This window comes from Nesoenas mayeri (assembly GCF_963082525.1).
Source record: "Nesoenas mayeri genome assembly, chromosome: W".
In the NCBI taxonomy this organism is placed as follows: Eukaryota; Metazoa; Chordata; class Aves; order Columbiformes; family Columbidae; genus Nesoenas; species Nesoenas mayeri.
Genome location: NC_137553.1, coordinates 20,327,514 through 20,354,734, shown reverse-complemented (window position 1 = coordinate 20,354,734; position 27,221 = coordinate 20,327,514).

Genomic DNA, 27,221 nt, shown 5'->3' with positions numbered 1-27,221 from the left:
AGCTCACCCATGGGAACAAGCTACCCAAAGGCAGGTGTGTAGTACCTACCGGAGGAATTGCTTTGCATGGTGGGATGTCTCACATTTCCTTGGGTGGGTGGAAGTTATACATGAAGACTCAGCAGAGCAGGTAATTCCTCCAGTTTTAAGATTATATTTGGGGATAACTGAGCATCCTCGCACCTAAGGCAGGAAGCCTGGAACCGCCTGGACAATTGCATGACTTTCCGTGGCTAAGCTTAGATGAGATCAGCCCTGCCTGAGGTGTCTGATACTTCTTAATGTGCATTCAGACATATAATATATGTCTGATCTCAGTAGAAAGCAAAACATCAGGATCCACCAGGTATGGTGGTACATTTTCAGATGAATTAGCTAAGACACACATTCGATTCTGCCTCTTTTTAGATGATACAAAACATTATTTACCAGGATGAGAGGGAGGAGAGCAGTAAATCCGCTGCAGAAAGCAAAAGCACTGCTACTGTTCCTCAGTGGTTAAGCAGATCTGTCAACACAACATGCGTTGTTACCATCTTAACACTATAACTCTCAGCAAATTTGAAAAGACAGCACACTATACGACACAGAGGGAAGGGGATGAAGGGTGAATATACTGTGATTGTGTTCCTGTTCCGACTGTTATTAAGCCACTGGATAAGCATCAGCACCCACAAGTCCCATTCACTTTTGAGCCATGTCCATCAAGAGCTGAGATAATTGGGTATTTGTTAGAAACAGAACAGCTTAAAGCAAAGCAAACTAAACCTAAAAAGCATATATATATGTGTATATATATTTAAAGCATTAGTTTATTCATTAAAATATCTGAGATCACATCCATTTATGAGAGAGCAGCTGAGAAAAAGATGCCTAAGTGCCATTTTGTTAAATATCGCTACATATTTTAATTGACTTGACAGTTGCTGTAGCATGGATTTGAGACAACTGTCAATTACAGTCTCCACACTCTCTTGCTAGGCCCACCAATCTTACCAAACAACCAGTCTCTTCATTAAAATATTGATTGTATTCCAGCAGTTCTAATTTAAAGCTTTATTGAAGAGGTTATGAAGATATCTCAACATTCAGACACAGACACACACTTCTCAAATACGACCTAACTAAAAAGAATACAAATATTTGTATGATAACATGCTCTCTAATCTGCTGAAAGTCAGTACCTACATTTTTTATTATAATGCACAAGTGACGGAGCATTACTTGATGCAAACATTCCTCATTCCTGATGATTAAATTAGAGGGCATTTCAAGGCAGCAAACTGATCAAAGTGGCTATTTTTTTTCTTGCTTCTGACATAAATAACAAATACCTTTTGGCATGGTGGTGTGCTTGCATGCTTTGTACTTGAAATGTAATGCAATAAGAACATGTATTCTGAAGTAGAACAAGGATCTCTTTTCTTCTTCCTGAGTTGAGTTTGAAAACAGTAAGACTAATAAATATGTGAAGATATACAAAAATAGTGATCTGATCACAACTTCTACACTTACGTCTTTACCCATTTAGATTGCCAACATGCAACAACAGAAGCTCTAGCCATTTGAAAAGCTTTTTGAAGTCCTGGTTGCAAGGTAACTTTCACAGTAGGATTTGCACATTTCTTAAAAAAATATTTTCCTGTTCTAATTTTTGTCTTAATGTTCACCAGTATGTCCATGTGTCAAGATTTCCATCCACACTATGGTCACTAAGGCCAACAGGACTGCAAGGTAGACTTTAATCATGTCTAAGCAATGCTATAGATCTGATTTTATGTATTTTTCTAATAAAATCTTACAACTTTCAGAATTCACAAAGTTACAAATCAAATGCACCAAGACAATGATTCCTAATAGAACAAAAGAGCCTTGAAAGCAGCAGAAGGCAATAGCAGGTATGAAAATATTCAGTTACCTCAGACATCTGTATTAGCCAAAGTGCTTTAATGCGGAAAACTGAAATACTCCTCCAGCTTGCAAATACATCAAATATAAAAACATTGCAGATTTAAAACATCAAGGTATGTCTTAATACCTGGCTTCCTGATAATGCTTCTTATTTTGTGTCCTACACATACCTACATACACATCTTAAATCTACAGTGGAAGAAAATGTGGCTTGTATGCATGTGCTATAGCGTAGAAGTCTGCAGAAAATAAAATAGATTATTTACCCCTATCACTAACTGTTGTTACTATAAGTGAGATGTCCAGAGAAAAACAAACCAACTAAGGAAACAAAAAAACCCTTGTTGGAAACACAGGAAACACTTTCCTGGGATTCCCTGGACCAAAGCAAAAGACAGTGAAACTTCTACACAAGGCCAGTCTTCTTTTACACAGAAAGTAAATACACTTCCCTTCTCCATTCAAATTTGCCTCTAAAATTTACTCCATTCCATACAGCTTCTGTGTCCTGGATATTCCCTTCCTCAAGAAAAATAAGAAATAGGAAAATACTGCCTGAGAGTATAGGCAAACCAAAATGCTCCTAATTGTTTCTTATACCTCTAGTTGTATAGCTTTGCTTTTATAAGTCTTAGGACCAAAGAGTGTTGATCAGATTACTGCCAGCCAAAAAAACCTGTCCTGCTGGATGTTGATCCCATCTTCTCCTTACCCATCTACCATCTCTAATTCTCTCCTCTCCAGTCCCAGTTTCAGTGAATACAAAACTTCCCCTGGCACAAGGGAAGTGTTTATCTAAAATAGCTCTGCATTTTTATTTATTTTAACAAAAGTCTTCATACTGTTTATAAAACTCAACAGATTCTGTGAAAGCCCAAATTATATTCCCTCTTGTTCAAAATGATTTGACTTAAGATGCATTTTTCTGATAGCTTTCCAGCTAGCAAACTCTCTTCTCTGTTTATATTTCTAGATACGGGGACCCAAAAGGGCTTTTATTTAACAACAGCTCAATAATTACCTTTTCTAACTTCCCGTGTCTGCACTATTGTTTCTGGCATATTAGTTTTCAAGGTCTCAAAGTTCATGGCAGTTTTTTTGCAAGAACAGTGATAAAGTGCTTGCATTATGAATAGTAATTTTATTCTTTACTACTCTGGCTGAATACAGTGACATACAGGCCACCTGGTTTCAATATTCCATTGCAAATTCCTTAGGGTTCTGTGTCAGCAGCAACATATTTAGCAACCTTGAAGAAACCTTTTTTTTTTATGTCGATGGATTTATTTATTTAAAAACTATCCTCATCAGGGCAGCCACACAACACGCAAGGGCTCGCCAACAGGAAGATCCAATGGGACAGTAAATGTTCTAAAATTCTTAACAGCTGCTAAATCAGATTAAAAAAAACCAACTACCATAGTTTCAAATGCTAGTTAGAGATCGCATTTTAATGAGACAAGCACATCACAATTATTCTGCTGTGAATGCTTTTTGATCTGGGATGTAAGGATGTGAAGGATCTTGCAAACATTAACATTCTAGCTTGCCGTTGCTTAGCTGGTGTTAATTAATTAAATCTTGTTTCACTGAGCTACTGCTATCTCTGCTTTAAAATTGGAAGCGGGTGCTTTCTTCTTTATGCAGATGATATCTTTACGTTATAGATATACTTAATTTCACGTTTATGTGGTTGTATGGAAATATATGATCTTGCTAAAATCTTAAGTTAAAGAAATATTTTCATCGATATAAATTCCTTATGAAAAAAGAAGCCATGTCTATTGAAGTTATTTTGTTTCAGTTAGCAAGCTACCGATTTTATGCTTAAGCCAAACTTCACAAATGAGACACTGATATTTAAACAGAAACATATTCTATACTACTCCTTTGCCCCCCATATACAGTGTATAATGGAAATAATATGTGCATCTCCACAATCTACATTGTTAAAACTATCCAGCTAAAAATAATTTTCATTATACCGATTTAAGTTTTGTGATTCAAATACAACTTAATAGCAGAGGTTTTTTTTCCTAGTATACTGTCTAAATATATATATATATATATATTTGCAGTTTGAACTAGAAAATATCAGGGTTTTTATGTTAACTTCCAAGCAATATAAAATGAGAAATTCTTAAACCAAATAAAATTTTAAAACTCAATCAGACCTTCTTAAAATAACATCTTCTGTAAATATGCATAAATGTCTACTAAGTCTCTCTTTACCTGTGTCCCCCCACATTTATTAATAAATCTAAGAATTTATCCTTGTAAGATGTTTCCATAGATTTCCAGATATTTTAAGACAGTCAACTTCTATGGGCTTTAAATTAGACAACAAAAAATTTTTGTAGAAAACTATTTGTTTTATTTCCACTGTTGACAATCTAAATAAACCATATAGATTAAAAAACAAACAAACAAACAAACAAAAACCAAAACCCAAACAAAAAAAACCCAAAAAAACTAGTTCCTAACCAATTATTTCTTCTAACCACAGTTAAGTTAGTCTCAAATCCTCACATTACTAAGTTAATTACAGGAAATAACTTCCCATTGACATCAGCTACCTGAGTTTTCACTCATTACAACTCCTTAGGAATGCTTATTCTTAAATGCAGTATAATTTTTACTATCTCTATATTTATATCACAATTCATCATTTTTAATACCTCTGAATTCAGTGTAACTGGATGGACAATGCAGCAGATAAGAAGGAGCCTCAGTTCTACAGAAGCCTTCATGACTTCTGCACTCATGTAGTAAAGTATAAAACTCGCAGCTATCTTAAATTGATAGACTTGCACAATATCTAAATATACATATTCTTTGCTCGGAAAGTGACAGCCTTTGAATACTTTATCGACAGTAACAGTGAAGATACTACTGCTCTTCCTTATACTTGATGGGTTATGCCAGTTACCATACCTAATTTCAAATTCTGAAGCTCCAATGGCTTCCCAAATTAGCTGGTGTGGAAAAGGCATTAACTGAGTCAAGTTATTCTGTTCACTCACCTATTACAGAAAATAAAAATAAATATTGAACTGGCTACACAGAGGAAATTCACTAGCCAAGTTTTAGCATGTTTCAGAAATGAATAAGAATATGTGATCTCTCAGCTGTGTTATCTATGTTTAGAAGTTCTTTCACAACAATAATTATTCACTGCCTCTAGCCCACTAAAAATAAACTAAAACTACTTCACAATATTTAAACAATCTTGATCCTGCAAGAGTTGGAACTCAAACTTTTGAGCACTAAATACTTGCCCTGGTCATTCCTTAATACATAGGAGCTTGGAAATTCCACGGCATCTACACATAATTGTAAAAACTGCACTTCACTGAAGCAAAATTAGCATCATATTAAATTAAGTTTCTTGATTTTTAAAAATCCAGATATATTCCTTGTACTGTATGTTCACAACACTAGCTTAACCTATAATCACCAGTTTTAACACATCATAATTTTGGTTTCACTTGCCCTTCGGAAAACTTCTTTAAATGCAAATATACTTGAATGAACAACATATTTTTCCTGTCACATTTTATAGAGAATCATTACTACTAGTAATAAAAATGACATTATACTAATCATTAGAAAGAAATTAAAAATACAAAACTATTTCAGAGGACAGGACAAGGAAAGGATAGTTAGGAAGTTTTTGGGTCTTTGATGATGATAAGGAAGGATAATTAGAGATTATTAACATACACCGATTTCCACCCCCCCTCCCCGCCTCCAGTGAAATTCTCATAGAAATAGGTCAACTGAGATTGATTTTGCAATGGCTTTGAGCTGTTTTCCCACCAGGTGCCCATCTTTTTGAAGGGCAGAAGTACAGTCTAAGTGCTAAACAAGAATTTACAGAGAGCAGAATAAAGTAGATTTTCCAGACATATACAGCTAAGCAAAAGTAATCCATCTGCGCAACTCCAGTACTGTATCTGCAGTAGCAGGTCAAGGAAGGTTGATCTCCCATCATGAATAGAGCGGAACATCCAATCTCCTAGCACAAATCTCTGCACGCAGATAAATTTATTTCTATGCTACGTTATGCTTGGAATTTTCTTAAGCTTTCAGAAATCTTGTTACATTACTTTATCCTCAGAAATTTTCTAAAATATTTTTAGAAAATTTGTTTCCACATTATGCCAAATCAGAGAAACTATCTGACAAACGAAATGCAAGGATTAACGGAGAAGTGCAGGTAGGCCGGAAGAATTAGTCTGTTTGGGTCAGAATAAACAACTGCACAGACACAGGGTAAAAAACAAGAGTCTAAGAGAAATTACCTGTGGGATATAATGGATTACATGCGAGACATGCTGTAGTGAAAAACGCAAAAAACATTTCTCTGAATGTATAGGCATAAAGTCTTCAGATTGTATGAAATTATTTGCTTCTGCTTTTCTCAGCTCCATACTGCATTCCATTTTAGGCATTGCACTTCAAGACTGATACAAACAAAATGGACGGAATCCATGAAAAGCATTGGAAATCACCAGAGGTCTAGAAAATCTACAAGGTCTCTCTTATAAGATTGCACAAGCTGGAGTTATTCACAGGAAGATGCAATTGCAATAGGGAAGATAATGATACTCAAAAATATAAAAAGGCCACAGAAGAAAGGAAAATATGCTTTCAGTGTCTATGGTGAGTGGTTGAAGAACTGAGGATCTTAAGAAGATTTCAGTTAGATTATAAACGGGAAAAAAAAAAAAAAAAAACCAACAAAAAAACGAACAAGATTTCCACTTCTAATTTTAAAAACATATTTCAGTTGTCTAAGAATAGAAGAGATTTATCTGGAGAAGTTTACTGAGGACTTCAAGAGCAGATTGGATTGCCACCTTTAATGTATTTCATGCATGTTATTAATGCTGCTTTGGGATCAACATAAAGACTTAGAGGCCAACACACAGTTCCATTTCCTTGTGTTTTAAGAGCTCTATAGAAAACAGGTGACATCCCTTTGGAGATAAATTCCACTCAGCCCCCACTTCAGAATAATCTATTCCTAAGGAAGATAAACTACACACAACTGCTATTATTTTTTCCTCCAACTGGCTGAAAGAGAGCAAACAAAACATATTCCTGGTTTCTAAGCAAACAGGATAGAGTAACTTCTTTTTGTAAATTTCAACACACTGAATATTTTTAATCAGAATATGATGTCAATTACAATTTATAAAAATGAGACAGCTGTCTGAAATTATGACTAAAACTCAAATACTTGCCACAGTAATTTGTCATACTAAAATTGTCTAGTGATACAGCAGAAAGAAAAAGGCAAACAAACAGAATAAATGTTTTGAAAACCTTCGGATATGGCAGAAAGAAGGATTATAGATCAGGTTTTTGAAATTATCTTCTGGGAACACTCCAGTTATAACCTTTCTTTCACGTAGCTGCCTTACTACAGTAGCGCTTAAAGGTCACGTTCAAACTGAAGACAATGAATATTTTGCCTGATTAAGGACACGAGAGGATTAAAGTAATAATTAGGGTCCTAATACTTATACACTTAATCTCATTTAGACTAATCGAAGTGGCAGAATGAAAAACTTGTTCCTGCAGTATCACTGATTAGGTGCATATACAGACTAATTCTGAAAGTGAATTCAGGTATAAATGTAAAACATTAACAAAGTAACAGAGATGAGATAAAAAAATAGGCTTGAATTATCTGTGCAATGCTTGAGCTTGGAAAAATACATACTTAAGGCTACTTTAAATATTAATAGGTGATTTTTTTCATTACAACTTTATAAGACCGGCTGTAAACATTAACAGTATGTTAATAAAAAATTTCTTATTACAGTCTTTTTGATTTTCATTTTCAAACATTGTTGTCATATATAAATATGCTTATTGTAATATAATTTGTTGTTGATGGTTTCTTGTTGAATTTGTTGAAAATCTAAGTATCAATAAATAACTTTTTTCCAACACTAACACTAGACTGCTTCAGAATTCTGTGCATTATTCATGCATTCCATTTTCCTTAAATCATATTATGTTTAGAATGTTATTATGCTTAGCTTATTTTTCATTTCATTAATAGAAAGGCACATATAATGTGAAGTTTTAGAACTTCTGCTAGAACATCTTGTTCATGTGATATAATTTTTTGTGCGTAATAGCCTCATCAGACTGAAACACTCAAACCACTATTCTAAATGCTATGTTATCAGCAGAAGCTGTCAAACCTGGATTTTGTTGCACTAGAGTTAGGAGGAGTTTCGCACTGGTAACTGCAGCTTACCTTCCCATAATTTTTGGTGCTGAAAATATACGCTGAGATTTCAGATGAAAGTCAGATTGACTCTTCTTGATAAAACTAAAAACATCAGTTTCACACTAGCTGGCCTTAAAGTCACCACAAAATTACAGGGGAAAAAATCCCTGCATAGTTAATTGTGGAGGGGTTTTGATAGATAAAGATCTGTTGCTGAATTAGTCAGGCTCAAAGGAACCTCAAGGCCGCTTCGAGAAGCTGAGGGCAGAGTCTGCTGCGAGAAAGAGGGGCGTTCCTCAATCACCGGGGTCCTGGCGTGGCATGAATCATCGGACGTATCATCAGTGGGACTCCAGCGCACGGACAGCCCACGATACTCATTTAACGAATCCATGCTTGGAGCGTGGACGCGTGATTAGAATATAGTTACGTATATAAGGAGGCTTGTTTCTGTAATAAATGGCTTAGCGTGATTCACGTTGAATCGACTTGTTTTGCTTAGTCCTTATCTCGCTCTAACAGTTAATAATCTCACACATTTTTAAAGCACTTTGTTTACCAACACTAAAGCCAAGCTTGAAGAAAACAATCTGAATAGAGGCAGGAACTTTGTTTAGGAACATTTAAATGCTGCTTTGTTTGTAGAAAGCACCTTGGGACACCGGCTGTGCTCACCTGTGGCAACGACACTTGAAGATCCAGCCTGTGGATGGATGGCTCTTGGCAACAGAACTATACTGGAACAGTGGTAAGCCAGCCTACCCTCTGATGGGGAAGGGAAGATATAAAGGGAGAACTACAAGTTTCAATGTGTTTGGTTTATAAACACCTTTGCTTCCCTACACCTGAGCTCTACATTGAGGAAACCTCAGAGAGAGCTGAAAATCCTACCTGCTACTGTGAGAGGCTGAGTTTTTAATTGAAACCCTTCTATACAGTAAATCAAAAATACATGCTACTCAAATACTATCAGACTATCACCTATTCCAAACTATGGAAATTCAATTATTTTTTCCACACATATGCACCTTTAGTTAAAAAAAAAAAAAAAAACAAAAAACAAAAAACCAAAAAACACTATACTACTCTACTAATGATTGTTCTTGTCAAATAATATTTATTATATAAGTTTGGATCTTTTCTCCATGGTCTGGCTTCAGAACACTTTATTATCTTTCAAAGGTCTCAGAAAATGCTTTAATTTTTATCAAACTTCTTTTATTAGATGAACTTTCTAGAAGGAGATTTACAGAATAGACACTCTTCCAGCCCAGATCAAGGATGAGTAACAGTAATTGGGGAATAATAAAGTGTTATGTGATAGATTGCGTTTTACCACCTTTATCTCTATGATTGTTTAAACTTATCCAGCAATGCCATTTGCAGTGAGCCATAACCAGTATACTTTGCCCTAATTAATTTTGTCATACTCTTATGCACTGTTAGTTGCCATTTGAAAACTTTCAGCCTTTTGACACAGTGTACCATAATGGATATAACCTTTAACATGTTACTTCCAGGCTAGTGAACGCTCCTAACTTCAGTACTTCTTGTTGAACTTGTCAGCAAGAAGATATATTAATAGTCTACGAGAATCCAACTCATCCTATGAAGTGTTAAACTAACCAAGACCATCATTTTTAAAAGATCAACAGGCCCTTTTTGACACAAGATGCAAACTACAATACACTCTCTGCATGTAGCTTGTAAAGTAAAATCTATAGTTCATGGTACTTGGGTTATTTATGTTCAACTAGAAAATACTATGTATTCTAACAGAAATGTCAAGAAATTTGAACTTAATGTCGTTTTTAAAAATCTCTTTAAGAACAGAATGATGCTATTGCTTTGTCCTCTGGTGAAGCATAGCCGAGGAGGAATTTGTCACCTGCACAGCAGCAGAAAGCAATACTGTATTTTGGTAATGGAGTTTTTAAAAATTTTATTTAGTTGAAAAAGATAAAAGATATAGGAAAATTATATGCAAACCCAGAATCTGCTGAAGAAAGCAACTAACTTTCAGCTCTCTCTGAAAAGAATCATGTGGTTTCGATGTGTCATTTCTCATCTATGTGTGAGTTTCTGGCTGATTCTAAATAATTCTATCTCTGCTTCACAAAACTACACATCATACAGCACAGCACAAGAAATTAATGTGCCCTCTGGAAATACAGAAAAATTTAATCTCAATCTTGTATAATGCTTGCAAACCACAAGGATTTCTTTTCTCTTTAAACTCAATAAAACCAATTTCTTTCTCTGTTACTAAGAAGGAAAGCCTGGTTAAAGCCTTGCGTGTATGTCTAATAGTACAGGTCTACTGTGGTTTCTTGGAGATATACAATGGATTTTGGGAAATGTGGATGAAATACAAGAATAAATGTAAGGAAATAGTGCTTGAATGTGGATTCCCCAAAGGACTGCCATATAACATCAAAGTGACGTGTTCCTGTGTGATAGGAAAGGGAAAAAAACATTAAGGAAAATAGTACATGATATGATTCTGATGGATTCATATTGGCTTTCTGGGAGATTCAAAGGCAAAGACATAGCCACAAAAATGCTAAATATGATGACATTAAAGCCTTTAATGAATACAGGTGAATAAAAAAACTCAAAGGCTTTTTAAAAGTCTTACTGAAGTAAGAAGTATATTCCAAGCAAAGAATATAGAAATCTGCCATAGTAGATATGGGTCAGTAAGTCAGAAATTTATTCAGGAGGCAAAGTTAAGCACCTTGAAAGTCAATGTGTTAATGCTGAACTCAGTCTTTCCTTTAATAGTCACCTGGGGTGAAGTTCCTATCAAACTGATGTGATAGGAATTGTACAGTTTGACTGAATAATGTCAGAATTTGCCTACTGGAAGTTTCAAGGTATACCATTAGAAACGACATACATTAGATGCATTAACCTTGTGGTAGTAATATTATTCTTTAGGGAAGTAAGAAAGCAGGAACAAAAGACCTCTTATTGCACTTAATGGCTCTGAATATGCTGAAAAGTCAACAAATGATGTCAGCATGAAGGCTGACACAAGTTACCAAAAGCCACTTTGATCAAAAGTCTATAACGTAATGTTATATTACATAGTAACAGAAAAGACACAAGACAGAGAATGCTGGTACCCCAACACCAGACCAGACAAAAATAATTACATCTACCCACGTTAAGAGTTATAGGGCAAAGCAATGCATTATAAAGTAATGCACAGCCCTGGGAAAACATTGGACTGGAAATAAATCTAAAAAATCTAATTACTTGTTCTAAGCCTGTAGCACATTCTCCTAAGTAGTGAAAAATATTATAAGGACACTATCAAATTGAAAATCTTATACTATACAATTTCTCTTCATTAACACATATCTATTATTCTGTAACAAACATCTAGTCTTTTTTTTCATAATATATTTCCCTTTTGCGTCTTCCAGTGCTGCAACAGTATCAGGGTTTTCAGTGTTACACTAGAGTATTTAATTTACTAGATACTTTTATATTGTGTACAAGAAAAGTAAATGTTACTTTTGCCAAATCTAGAACAATGAATTCAGTGACGACCCACTCTACCATGGTGAATTCTTTGAATCCTATTCTTGACCTTTATTCTCGCCATTTATATTATAGTAAACACTTTTTTTTTGATGGGTTTTTAACAATTAGATTTTTCTTAAGCTAATAATTGCTTTCAATAACTAATTAACATTCTGTTTTCCTACCCTCTATTTCTAGTGCTCATTCTCAGAGCTGAGGAAGCTCTGAAAAAATAGTTTTTTTCCCTTTATTCTCTCCTTATGAAACAAGAAGAATCAAACATTTACACAGTAACTATTAATTCTTATGCACCACGTGTATTTTCTGGAGTTTCACTTTAGCATGATCACAACCATCTCATTTCTATTGCATGGTGCTAGCTACACCTCCCTAAGAGCTGGGTGCTTACCCAACTTAATATGATGAAGTAGTACTATGTTTCTTCATCTGGAAGCTGACACCTTTTCCTGCCACTGAAATGTACCCTGTACATTATAAATCTCTTCAAGATCCAAATGAAGGAAAGAACAAGTATACAGGTCAAAAAGGCATGCTTTGGGAAACTTGGAAAGAATGAGTAGTGTCTTAAACAAAATACGTTTACAACTGCCTCTGAGAACTACTTCATCAAATCGTCCTCCTCAGGGAAATAAGAAAATTGACTACTGCTCTGAACCCAAAAAATCATTGCATGTCCCTTTAAGAAACAGTTTTCCCAAACAACTTTTTTCTTCTTCTTTTTTTTTTTTTCCGCCCCCCCCCCCCCCCCCCCCCCCCGATAAAGTTCTAGGATGTCAAGAAAATATATATTTCCATTCATCAAAAGAACAATAAAACATTTTTGCAAGAACCTGCTCTTTCCTCCTCTTAAGTGTTAACATATCCTAGAAGGCTTCAATTGAGATGCAAATTTTAACAGATTTTCATATTAACTCTGGGGCAAAATTTCAAAGATAACATCCAAGGGATCTCCTATAAAACATAAAACAGATACCATATAGTGAAATACACATTATTTTTCGTTCAACAGGCAATTTTGTTCATAGCATGACTACTGCAGACCCTTGTGAATCACCTCTTTCTTTGGGGGATGAAAATATTCCTTCAACGGATTACAATACTTAATCTAGTTGCAAGGACAAGCTTAGATGCATTTTGCTCCAACTTTTCTTTAACAAATCTTGTGCTTTGTAATTTCATTATATTGCACAGGAGAGAGCTGAAGTGTTACCTGGGTTAAAACTGTGAATAGAGATGTTGCAATTCCAATAGAGTAGTGTCTGTTTTTTACATACATATTAAGTAGTCACTCTCCCCAATACATTTTCTAAGGTCACACGTATTAACATCTGACCCTGTCAGTACTTCTTGACATCAACAGGTCTTCAAATTGTGTAGGGATATATTTGGCAGATATTAGTAGCAGGAATGGAGTCTAATCATGCAAAACAAAGAAAAAGGTGCTTTTTTCCACACTTTGCAGATGGGAAGGCACGGATACTTAACATAAAGACAAAATTATCAAATATTAGCGTTTCTTAATTTATTTATTTATTTTTAAATCTGTGAGCAATTGTTTAACTTCATCTCCGACAATTCTCTTCCTACTGCTCATGAAAGCTGTCCAGTTAAATTTCACTAGGAGGACTGTATGAAAAGTTAAGCACTGTTCACCTGGGATAAGTACTGTTTGCTCAAGGTTATACGAAATCTATTAGCAAAGGTGGCAATTTGAGACTGCTAGTTAAAATCTACTGCCTTAAGCATCAGCTCTTCTTTTATTTAAATAGCATTTTCATCCATACATACTCGTGACTACTGAGAGCTAATTGTCCTAGACTGTCCTATCCTAGGAAGGAAGCAGGAAAGTAGAATTCAAAATGCAGGCTGTGTCTTTTAATTGTAACCATGTGTGTGTTTCTTTGTGTATAACTACAGACAGGTATACATGTGCACATGCACTGCGTGTAATTATGGTGCTCTAACTCTTCATTCCAGGTATATTCAGGTCTCCTGGTTCAGTTTTGGATCATTTTGGCAATACAGAAATATGTGTGAGTATATGCAGACCTGAAGGTGTCCATTCAGAAATCCAAACCGGAGAAATCTCAGTATTTACTGCTGCAAGACTGTCTCTACATAAAGCTCTGCAGGTTGCTATCTGCATTCATCTATTCACATTCATTTCTGAAAACACAGTGCTTGGCCATCTCAAACTTCTACCAAGAGACTCATCTCCACAGAACAGGAGATACCCCCAGTTAATATTCTAATCAGGTTCCGAGAAGAAGATTTCTATGCCAAGCAGCATATTTTGTCTTGCTCTGCATTGAGCATACCCATAACTGACTCAGATACAGTCACAATGCTACTATTTTCTAATACTAAACATCTCACAATCTGAAGTTTTCCTTATTGGGAAAATAGTGTCCTCAGAACTTGAAACTCCACAAGTCAAAATCACAAGAATAGAAGTTAATATTGTATTTTACTAGTTATGTCCTAGGTCCTCAGTTTCACGATGACTAATATACTGGACTGAGCTGTGAGTCAATGTTATCAAATTAAAAAGTAACCTGTGGGCATGATAGATGGTGAATACACCTTTATTTTCTTGGCACTCTTCTGGCACTAAACCAGATGAAGAGATTTGCAAATAGTGCATGGTAACTCTTTGGAAGGTCAGGCATTCTCACCACTTCCATGTTGCTCAGAATCTGCAGGTGTACGATATTTCAAACACATCTCTTGGGTTCAAATTTCTACTTGCAACACTGTATTTAATACTTCCATATAGAATCTTTACCTGTTTCCTTTCCTCTCCAATGCAGACTGCTGATGTCAGATAAACACCTGGCACTCCAAATATAATTTCCAGTTTTGTTCTGCAGTAAGATTACTATAGGGCAGTCACAAAGTGTAGCTGTGCAGTCTCTGTCCTGGGAACTTTTCAAGACCAAGCAGATAAAGCTCTGACGAATCCAATCTGACCTCAGAGCTGATCCAGCTGTCAGCAGCAGATTGAAGCAGAGACCTCCTGGGGTCCCTTCCCACCTGAATTATCCTGTCATCATGGCTTCACACAGTACCTGTACAGGTGTGAGTGGAGGAGCTTTAACTTCTAAATACAGGTCTGTATCATTAAGCCCCCAGTTCATTCTTGACTCTGATGTCATGGCTCCTAACATAACACAGCCAAACTGAACTATGAAATGTGTTTTCAGCTTTTATCTCCATATTTTATCAGGATATGGTCAGTGCCAGCCTTTCTGAATTAATACTGCCATATAGAAGTGTATTTGAAATAGCACACCAGATTTTCTGAGACCTGGACCTGATGTGCTTTTCTTCTCCCTTATGTCTCTTATATTCCTCCTTCTTCCTATCTTTTGGGATCTTTTCCCTCAACAGCAAGAAAAACAGTGACTTTCAGTGTGCAGAGAACAGATAGCTGATATCCCACTGTCGATGTACCCCAGCCTCAGTGGCATAAAATTACTTTCCTTTTAAGAAGATTTATCCAGCAATTCGTGCCACACTTCTACTTCCAGATGGGTCAGGCTTCTCACTGTAACCCCTTTTTCCCTATAACCCGTTTTTCCAAGTAAACCAAGAGACTTCCAGGAACAGAATGATGTATTTGTTATGGTTTTATTTTGCATAATTGCTTCCTTTTTGATCAAACCTGCAGAAAAGAGCAAACTAGGTTGTCCATGACAATTGTGAATACCATGATGTTTGGCTTCAAAGTAGGGAAGCCATAGTCCCTAGGAACAAAATGAGTAAGATCCTTAACTATATTCTCAGTTCAGTACCATGAAGTTTCCTCTCTAGCTGGAAAATCACCAATAAATTTACTCTGATAATCATAAGCATATCTAATTTTCAAGTATATAGGCTGTGCCAAGTTACTGCACTACAATTTCACATCAAAACAATGTTCTTACTCAGGTCAAAAACTAACTTATTTTGCAAATAACCTTGAATATATATTCCCAGGTTACTGCTGTATATTAGCAAATATTTCATTAGTGAAAGTTACATGCATGAAGAGTTTACCCAGCTCTGATAATCTGGGAGACGTGTATTCTTGCAGCCTCAATCTGCTGGTAGACGGTGGCATGCCGTAGTTTCTTCAAAAGCAGGAAGAGAAAGCAATCTCCTTCTTTATATTCTCCATATTAGGCAAAAGTATAGGAACTGTACTCAACACATGCAAGAGAGAGATTTCTGCCAGCAGAGAAATTTTGTCTAAACCTCTAAAAAGAAAGTTTAAAGAGATACCAGAAGCTCTATGTGGACTTTTAGAAAAAGAAATATCTAAAATCAGCTTCCTGAATTCTGCTTGAGCATTGAAGTAAGTGGTCTTGCTATCAAACTGCTCTCTTTTTGCTTGATAGTTTTTTATTATTTAAAAAGTCCAATCCTTTGCAATGCAGTTTTGTGTTTGTTAGTAGAATTTATGAACCTCCAGAAGGTAAAATCTGAGAATGAGTTATCTATCTTTGCATATTTTGGACTCAGTTTTGCAAATGTTTTAAATCTGATCTGGCTGTATTCTAAAAGTGTATTCCAGAAGTATTAGTTGTTGTTTTAAACATATTCACGTTACATGCAATACAAAACCAAAATCTAACAACTTATTATTTCCAAGGAATGTTATTTTTTCTCTTCATCTCTACTCACATTCTGGAGGAAACAGATGAAGCACGTGACAGATAATCACAAAATTAAAGAAAATCCCAAATTCCAACCAGAAATCAAACATTGCTTTTTTCTGTCAATATTTTTTAAGAGGAAGAGGAGATCCTGTTCAATTAAAACAGACATCTCTGCCAAAAAACATTAATATTTCCAATTAAATATAATTCTAGTAAGAAAATAACTATTTTAGCATTATTTTGCATACCATCAGTTCTGCAAATACTTTTTCTCATACCTTTTAAAGAATACAACTGAAAAAAACCTTGGGGAAAAAAAAAAAAAAGCTTGTTTTTCTCACAAAAGTAGGATTTTTGATTCCTTTGAAGTCTACAAAGTTGAAGTGATAATTCTTTATGCTAAATTGACATTTCTTCACTGTGCAGCGCTCATTAAAAAATGTAATGCTACTTCATTTTGCTAAACTACTATTTCTTCGTTGTAGCTTAGCATTGACATTTTCAAAACATTTTTGCAACATTTCAGATATCTTCTTAACCTGTTTTGCAGACAAAATGATTGACATAACATTTTGGTCTCGGAGAAAACAAGCATCCTGTTTTATGACTAATAAAAATCAATTTATATACATCTTAAAAGCAGACGTATAAATCTAGGTTATTTTCCCAAAAGTGTAGAGTCTAGCAACAGTGGCATTTTCTAACTTAGTTTTCCCTCTGTGAATTGTCTGTTTACAACAAATTAAAAGCACGGGATTCTTCAGGATGTAATTTTGTTATTGGATAATATTGGTTATACCGAGTTCTTTTGGATCTTATAGATCTTCCCATTCAAATCCATCTCCACAAAGCTGAAATATATTTTTATGCTTTATTTTGACTTATTTTTCACTGCATACTGACATTTACTTGAACATAAAAAGAGTTGTACTTTGCTCATCATTTGAGCAAGTATTCTAACTAGCTTTGAGAAAAACAAAGTAATCAAGATATGATTGTCCACATAGGCAGTGCTTTGTTTTTGCCACAAACATAGTAGGTTAGAGACCCAAAAGACTGTTTGGTACATCCAGGGCAGGACTTGCACCTGTGGATATAGTGGGACGTGGCTGATCTGTGAGTGCCTGTAAAAACCCTGCACTTAGAGCAACAGCCAGTAAACAGTTTGCAAGTCAGTAAATGGCTATTCACTCAAAATTCTTACAAAAACGTACATTCTGCAAGAAAAATCAGCTCAACATACAGATGGCACAGTAGCACACATGAATAATAAACTGACAGAACCCAGTAAAATGCCATCCTTTCAATGCAATCTGCAACCACCAAAGTATCTCCTTAGCTTGGGAAGGCTATTCATTATCAAAAGAGGTTCCGTTTGGAGGATGTAGGAAAAAACAGAGACTAAACCAGTGGGAAATTCCCTAATGCTATTAATGGGAAGCAAACACACAGTGTTAGCAGTAGACATTACTAACTGTGGTTTCAAAATAAAACAAAACAATGCTGCTAACTTAACAACCAGAGCTTGGACACAACAGATTCTCAGCTGGTGGTGTCGCTGTAGTTGAAGATTAAAAAAGAAGGAAAATAGGAGCTATAGAGACTGATTTATTAAGCACTAGGTGATTTGAATATCTTATTTTCAATTTAGGTGCCAGCAGTAGATGCCAAGTGTGTATTAAAAGATAAGGGCTAGAGTTAGAACAGAGGTTAACATTCAGGTTTAGAAAGACTGGGCTTGCACAGCCTGAGCCACTGCTAAATCCTGTCAGGTTCATAGAGTAAAGCTGACAGCTGACATCAGGAGATGAAAGTGCCTTAGTTATTTTTAGTTTAGTTTTTACTCCTCCACCTCAATGAACACTGGGTTTGGGATTGGAATCCGAGAAAGCAAGGGATGAAATTAGTGCTGTAGCTACCAAGAGCTATAGAAGAGAAATGAAAGCTGGTATAAGTAGCTCTGAGTACCCAATTTTTCATTTCCAGGCTTCAACACATTCCTGATCTTGGGTAAAGTTTAACAGTGTAACTGGAATTAGTTTGTAAGGCAATATTGCTGAAGAAATCATTATTGATTAATTTTTCCAGGACTCTAACCATAAGCAGAGTGCTACCAACAGCCCTAATTTATGAGCATCCGTCTACTTTCAGACAAAGGAATACAGTCTCCTTTCAAAATGAAGTTAAGGACAGTTCATGAAGGCAAAGAACAGCAAAACTTCCAAGTGACAAGCCAGCAAAAGTCAACTACTGACAGGTGTGAACTGCTTGTACAGCTGTACGGAGCACCAGTACCCAGAGCAGCTGTACCAAAAGGCACCGACAGAACTGCTTTGACTGTCTTTCAAATTCCTGCCCACTTTTCTCATCCCATGACTGTTTAATGGCCCCAAAGGACCATTCACACTAGTTGTGCAGCCTGGGAAGATTTATTACCATCACAACTGCTGTTCTGATTATCTCTTTGATGAGTTGAGGGCAATTTCAGTTAATCTTAAGTAGGACTGTTCTCATCATTGTGAAGCAACTGGTCAAAATCTCAAACTGCTGGAAGATGTCTTTGGGTAAGCTCCATTATTGCCTCTTTTTATTGCTTGCAATTCCGAGCATGAAAGAGGATGAGATTTGAGGCCAAAATTGCAACAAGAGATTTCTCTGTGAGAGCCGTTTGCCCTCTTACCTCCTTAAACACCTATTTTCTTTGCTTCCTCAGTAACTCTTCCATACAACACTGAAAGGGTCAGTAAGACACAGTAAGTGAGGACGCTGAAAGGGTACACTACATTTGTTCTGCTTGTCTAGGTCAGAAAGATAATTACAAAAGCATTTATTTTTGTGGGTACACAAGTTCTATTTCCCCTTGGCATCTCTAAGATCTCACGCATCCTAAAGGCTACATAAGTCTCAGTGGAATCGACAGCCTCCTTCTATGCATCCACTGCATTGAAACAATTTAAAATAAATAAATAAATAAAACCCAAACACACAGAACAAAACAAAAAACATAACAAAAAAAAACCCCACCAAGTACAAATAAATAAATGTGCTAATTCAAAATACAACTTGTTGAGTTTGTTATTAACAGCATTATTAAGAAAGGTCATATCATCTTTCCTATTAAACTCTATTAAATAAAAAAATAAATACTAACAAGGAGTAGAAAGCATATCTCTACCTTGTTTGTTTTGGTTTTTTTTTAGCAATCTGAAGAAGTCGTATAATCTTAACTGTGAACTGTTAAGATTAAAAAGTGCAGCCAAGGAATATGATACTGACCAGAACAACAAAGACATGATAAATCCAGTAGTGGCTATAAAGCACAATGTAGAATGCAATTCCCCGGGAAATTGCTAATGTCACTGGTTGGACATGTGAGGAAAGGATCATTCTGCTCTGGTTTGCTCCTTCTGTATTTGTGTATTGGACACAGTTGAAGAGGTAAAGTATTAGAAGAGATGAGTCTATAGTCTGAATCAATATAGTGGTTGTTTTATTCTTAAAGCTCAAAATGTGCACCCAAGATTCATTGTAACCATGACATTTTCTGCTACATCTAGGATACTGACAAAAACGTGCAGGTGACATTAGATAATATGGAAATACAACAATTGGTAAGTCAGTGACTCTTCAGAGCGCACAAAAGAAATAATTTTGAAAGTCCTTGCACTCCAACTAGAATAAAGAATGAAAAAAAAATATATATATATATATGCTGACACCTTCCTGTTGTGAAGCTCCAGATTCTGATTCTGTGATCTACAGGGGAAGGGCTGTATCAACATCCACAGACAGAGAAACTATTCTACCAGACTGAATGCAAGTTAAAACACCATAAGACAATTCACAACAGCTGAAAAGGAGAAAGGACAGGAAGAAAAAGTAAATTTCATAGCTATGGTTATAATCTGGCCCAAATTAAAAAAATATCATAAATATGTACCGCTGAAAAGAAATGGGACAGAGCTGGTATTACTTGAAATTCTTGGATGACAAAGACTGAAATGTTAAAATGCTGTTTAAAGTATGTCTAGAATGAACATGGTATAGAAAACTCACATTAAAAATATAATTGCTTTTTTCTTTTTTTTTTTTTTCTTTTTTTAAAATTTTTTAATTCATGGATAATGAAGAATCACAGACCTTGAAAACATACACAACAGAAAAATACAGACTAGAACTGTGTTACAGAACACAGAAGAAAGCTGGAGAATAAATAACCTATATTTTAACTTCCAGCCTGTAATGCAAAAGAAAAAAACACTACTGAGGATTTCAAATGATGAGTACACTGGAAGCCTCGGGTGACAAATAACAAAACATCATTAATTCCTGTCATGAAATAGCTTTCATTTATTATTTTTTTAAAAGAGAATTAGAGATACTATGACTATGGATCAAGAACAACTTTTAGACCAGCAAGCCTTACTCATAAGTGAGTCACCTGAGGAGCTTCCCCATTTGGAGACACTAACTTTGCATAACTCTCACATAATGGAGATATTCTAGAGATAGAGTGTTCAAATTATGGTTTTAAATGGCAGGCAGCATCTTTAAGGAAAATATGGGGCAACTGGTGCACCATCAACCACAGGAAAAAAAAAAAAAAAAAAAGTGTTAAACTACATTTAACGAGTTTTAAACAGAATAGGCCATTCTAAACAAACGCATGTTTTTCTTTGATAAAATAACATATTTAGATTCCCCAGATAATGATATAAAAGAACAAATGCCTTTGCAAGAAATGGATTCACTAGCATATATTGCCTGGGGGGAAAAAAAAAAAAAAAAAAAAAAAAAAGTATTAGCACTATACAACATTGCCAGAGCCTACACTAATTTGAATTTACAACAGATTAGCAGATAAATGTCCAAGGCAGTTTTCAAAAGTCATTAGTTAAATATAAATATAAGTACGATTCCTTGGAAGTTATATTTAGGGATTAAGTTATGCAACATATCAGTCACTGAGAAACTGAAAAATTATGGATAATGAGCTCAAAAATGGTAGCATGGTAAGTGATGTGGAGGACAGGCATTATATTGAACAATTTTAAACCATTCAGAGGGAGGTAAAAAAGTGTTTTTCACTGTTGCTTGTAAAAATGTTCAGTGATGTCAGTCTGCTCGGTTCATCAAAGAAAATTTGAGGTGACTTGACAAGCAGTATACGAGCATTTCCAAAGGGGAAAATATGAGTTTCTACACAAAAAAGCTTGACACAACTCAGTAGTTGGAAGATGAGGCCAGACAAATCCAAACTAATCATTAGGAAAAAACTACCAAGAAAAGTCATTCATTTTCTGCCTCTCAATATCTTCAAAGGAAAACTAGACATCTGTCTCAAAAAATACACTTCAATCAAACACAAACTATTCTATGCTGTGCCTGAATGTAGTCTAAAAGAACTGTTTGCAATACATAAGATCAAAATATATATTCACAGGTCAAGCTTGGTCTTATATTTTACGCACCTAGTTTCAACAACTATGTATATGTAACCCTAGACACTGTTCGTTTCATTTTCTTTGTCATGAAATGCTTTTTCAATCATACCAGTCCTTGCTCTTGGAAACATTTACAAAGAGAGACCCCCTCTAGTCATATTTATGTTCTTTCTAAGGTACTCATATTCTATTTCTTACTGTTAATAGCCTGAAAACTATATATAACTATTTTACACTTCAAATTACTCAATTTACCTGAGATTCCTTTTTTTCTTCTGCCAAATATGCATTCTGCAACTTTGTCATTTGTGTACAAGAGTATAACTTGAAGGTTTCTTTTAACAGTTCTCTATGTAACAGATTCCCTGTTTTGTTGTTCAGTTTGATACTTCTATTGCTTTCCACCCTCAGAAAAAGTTACAGCATGTTCAAATCATTATAATTCTTTTTTCCACAACTCGCACTTCACCCTATAATTCCATTCCAAATTATACCATGTGCAAAATACATACTCAACAAAAAGTGTGAATATGTTCAGCTCTGTTACAAACCAATCTAGCTTCTTTGATATTTCTTTCTCAATACCAAATGTATGATGCTCAAAAATTCCTTGAGATTGTTACAATACTAGGACTTTGAACAAGGCAACAATTTTCCCTGTTCCTCACACTTGTTTTTTTCAAATGTGAATGCATAAAATCATTGCAGTCCATTCTCCTGCACAGTACTAAAGTTTGCCACGCTGGAGCTGTGGACCATCTGACTTTTGCATAGTAAATGATCTATTTATTTGAAAGCTTAACACACTTTTAGGCTGGTGAACTTCAATTACCTTTTTTTTTTTTTTTTTTTTAACTTTAAGAATAGCTTTATATTGCATGCTGACACCATGTAATATATACAATAAAAGCCCAGCCATACTTCTGGTCATTCAACCATCTTTCTTCAACTGCTTTCCAGGCACTGCCACTACAGTCCAACAGTGTAACAACATGCACATCACATATCTGGGAACTGCTGCGTGAAAAGAGTTGCAGTCTCTGCCAATGCAATAGAAAAGTCTCATTTTTGACTGAACTATACCATTATCCAAAACAGCATTATTGAACTGTTCTTTGTTCTCCATGCCATGGCTATTAACAAAGGCATCCAGGCATGCTAGAAGCCTTCATGAGCTCAGGGTAGACTTTCGAAGCATTTAAAGTATTACTCTGCATCTGCATATCAATTAAGCGACTTAAATACAAAGTTTGGTTTTCTCACTTTTGTGTTATCCAAATGTTTCCACTTATTCAGGAGAGAGTTAATCTATTCAGTGCAAGGTTTATTAAACAAATGCTGTATAAACTTAAATTCATCAAATACTTCATTACAGAGTTGGTGCTTACAAAGAAGAAAAAATCAACTGCAAACGCAGGTTCTCAGGACCTTACTCTCATGAAACACAGCAAAGTGACAATAAATTACAGTAAAAGAAGCAGGAATGTATTTGACAACTAAATTAGAATGACTACCACAAGTACTTCCAATGCTAATAGAGGAATTTTGTGTGTTCTATGCAACAGTGACCTTCAGAAGAAATTACCAACACCTGAGCCCATGAGGCTTCACTATGGTTTACCGCAGGATGAACTGTGCTTTTGTGCAGGTCACTTTTTGTTCCTCCTTTTCTTAATACACAAGAGTCTATACAATGTTTACCAGCTTGTTTCTCAGACATATATGCCTAAATGTTTAAGACTTCTGTTGCTACTGGTGTCACCATCGTACAGCTTCTGTAGTGACTGAAATGCACTAAATAAAAGAAGCAAATAATTTGTGGCTCATGATTTCATTAAACGCATACTTTTTGCTTTTCACGTTCATATTAATAGTGACATTTTTTTCCTATATTTTAAATTATTAACTACTTTGCAAAATTTATTTACTCTGTGATTTCTAATTGAAAAATAAGACAATTTAAATCTTTTTGTGCTTCAGTCACAGAAGTTATGATTACACTGTCAAGCTTGTAGAAAACAAATGATAACATGGTTATATTTGTATAAGATATATAAGACTTACTCCTGCCTCCAGGCATCTGAATGACTGAAACCAAACTACATAAATAGTAGCAAAGAGCAGGCAAAAACAGTATGATTAAAAAAAAAAATCTTTACACTAGGAAAAAGCCAATCTTTTCCAGGATCAGAGACAATGTTACCCAGATTATAGCCACACCATGCTAGAAAATTTAGACTTGTCATAACTGAGACTATTACCTGACTTGTCCTGCCATTTAACAGACGAAAGGGCCACATGTAAATATTAAATTGGTAAAAAAACACTACAGAAAACACAATAATCACCATAGAAGAACAGCCACAAATTATGAAAACTCAAAGCCTATTTTTACATTTATAGAGACATAAGAAGTGTGCTAACTATTGCATGAGAATATTTTTTTTAATAGGAAACCTTTTCTTTGGTATATACAGTATACATACAGTCAAGCCACTAACAAAGGTTAGTATGCAGTGAACAGCTTTTTCTTAATCAGTTGTAAATATCTAATTTACTATACTGAAGACTAGAAAGTAGATTTGCCTAACTCATACTACTAAAGCTGACGTTCACAAAACCATTATAAAAATCAGTATGTTATCTTAATATCCCACAGTGGTCACAATTATGGTGATTGCTGTTGTACTGTATTTTCTAAGAGGAACTACAATGAGAAATAGACATATCTAAAGTCTTTATTCACTCATTATTTATCCAAAACATCTTTCAAATTTCAGTAGCATGTGCACAAGTGCTATGGAATCCATTCCAGGAAAAACTACTTGCAAGAGCAACCAGACATGTTATTGCAAATGGGACACTGTACACAAGGCTTAGCCTGCCACTACCACCTAACCACTGAGCAAACCTTCTGACAACAAGGAGATCATTCTGATAAGTGGTGTGTGTTTGTTTATTTCTTTATTTACTGTAGCAGGTCACTCATTTTGTAAAATAGCTTTGCATTTGTCTTCCTTTCATTCGGTTGCTTAGAATCACCAGAAACATTTTCACAAAGCAAACACACACACACACACAAAGATCTGTTTCTTTCATGTTAATTGGTTCCTGTTATTATTCTTCACCTAAGATGGTGCGTTGGATTAGGATAAACAAGCAAGCCTTTATCAAAGGTAATTAGAACAGGAAGATGGTATACTAAGCGACAAATTATTTCAAGCAAAATACAAAAGATAGATGGATAAGCAACTATTTCTTTAGACACTTTCTCAAATTAAAAAAAGTAATTAGCAAGTTTTTCAAATATAAGTTTTCCTAATTTTTAAACAGGCATTAATAACTATGTATTACAATGTTTCAGATAATCACACTGTAGTTCCTCAAGATGATATTTTAAAGACAGCTAAATCAAAACAATGTCTTTGTTCTCTCCTCTGTGGCTGTGGGTTAGGCCAGCAATGACAACTTGGTGTTACCTCAATACACTGAGTGCTAAAATCTCTGTGAACCCAGCTAGGATAATTTGTTTAAAAGCAGTTCACTCTGATCAACAGGTGATGGGAAGTCTCTTCCTCGTGGATGCAAACACTGATGATAAGAGGATGCAGATGAAAGATTTAGGGCACGCAAAATCTCTTTAATTCCTCTCACAGAAATTAAAAATAATACCCCCTCCTCACTACAAATCAAATTTGAAATAATATATGTAGGATTTTCTATGGTATCATTTAGTTCTGTCTCACAGAACACCTTAACACAGCCCTTCATTTTCAATCTAATGTAGCAGATCAGAATGCGGATACGTCCTTTATCATTTTTAATTAAAATACAAAGCATATTGCACAATATGTGCTCATAATTTATTCATTTAAGAAGTAATGTGTTCCAGATATGTGATTGAAAGCCATACAAGTAAAGAAAATGAGTCATACAGATGAGTCATGTGTAACTAAGTACTGGGACCAAGAAGCTAAGAGCCTTGTCTGCTTTACTATTTGAAAGGACTAAACCAGTTCCCAGCAGTTTTAGCACACCAACGTTTGTACCTCAGTTGCATCAGCAGCATCAAATGTCTGCCTCATTTTACCTGAACGTAACACTAAATAAAACTGCACAGTATAAAGTACACTTTTGTCTAAAAACTATGTCTGCAAGAATTTTCAAAACAGTTACAAGCATGTAGCAAACTACTCTGGTGATTAAACTTCTACGTAAAGGGACTTAGCCGCTTTTTGGTTTTAATCATTTGTTTAATTGATACAAATTTTTAATTTAAAAAAATGGTTTAATTCTCTTCACTGTGCTCTGTTAAACAACATTTCTTGTCTTCAAACAATGGGATCCAAAAGGATTTTGCACAAAGAGAGGCTAGAAGTTATAGGTTACTACTTTATCTTAAGGGTGCAGAGAAAGCAATAATGGGCAATGAATAATGGTGACTAAAGGAAATTATACAATCTGGATAGAACCTAAATAAAAGCTGCAGCAAGATCTTCACAACTGTTAAGTGTGGGAAGTGCTACTTATGAAGTAAGAACAATAAATACTGAACACATTATGAAAAGGACTATATAAGAAGTTGTAGATGTATGCAAACATACCTAAGAGACTGAAAGATTATAAAATTAAGACAGTACTAGAAGCGTAAAATTCTGCAACATTAGACGAATTGGAGAGAATGGAAATTTAGATGAAATACCAAGAAAACTTACAGTGATACTCCATCAGAAATTTTATTTGGAGAAAAATTATGGAAATTCCTTTTTTGAGATAGTTGAAGTTGGTAATGAACTGGGAAATATGCTAAAGGAAAAATCCTGTGCTGAGAGGTAATTGAGGAAGGATACATAGACAGGATGACAGATCAGCTGTCAACATCCTGCAGAATGCTTTACAGAACAGATCGTAAGAACTGTGAGACAATACTTACATTGTACTATGTGTACTTTACAGTCAATTCCAAAGCCATGTCTTCTACCTTGCCTTACGATTTTTCAGTGCCTGAATGGATTTTACTAATATCCACTTCAGGAGCTTTGAAAATCCACTTCTCCAAACCAATAAATACATTTCAAGTATTTTTATGAATGTTGTAACGTTTTAAAACAAACCATCAACATACATATTTACAAGGCAATGAAATTTTGCTTAATGATTACATTTCCAATGTTTTAACAAGTTCCTGGGACAAGACAGAACACTACAAAGGTTAAAAAATCCACAAGCCCTGACCCTTACTAATGTTGCTGTCAGCACTAGGGATGCAACACACTATAATATTTTCACTGTGTTAAAACCTACAGAAATGTGTAGAGAGATTCACGATGATTTCACTAGGTCAGCATCTGAGCCATTTACCTGTAAATCACACACTGGACTTACCATGCACCACTCTGAACACAAAGTCTCCTTGATTTATAA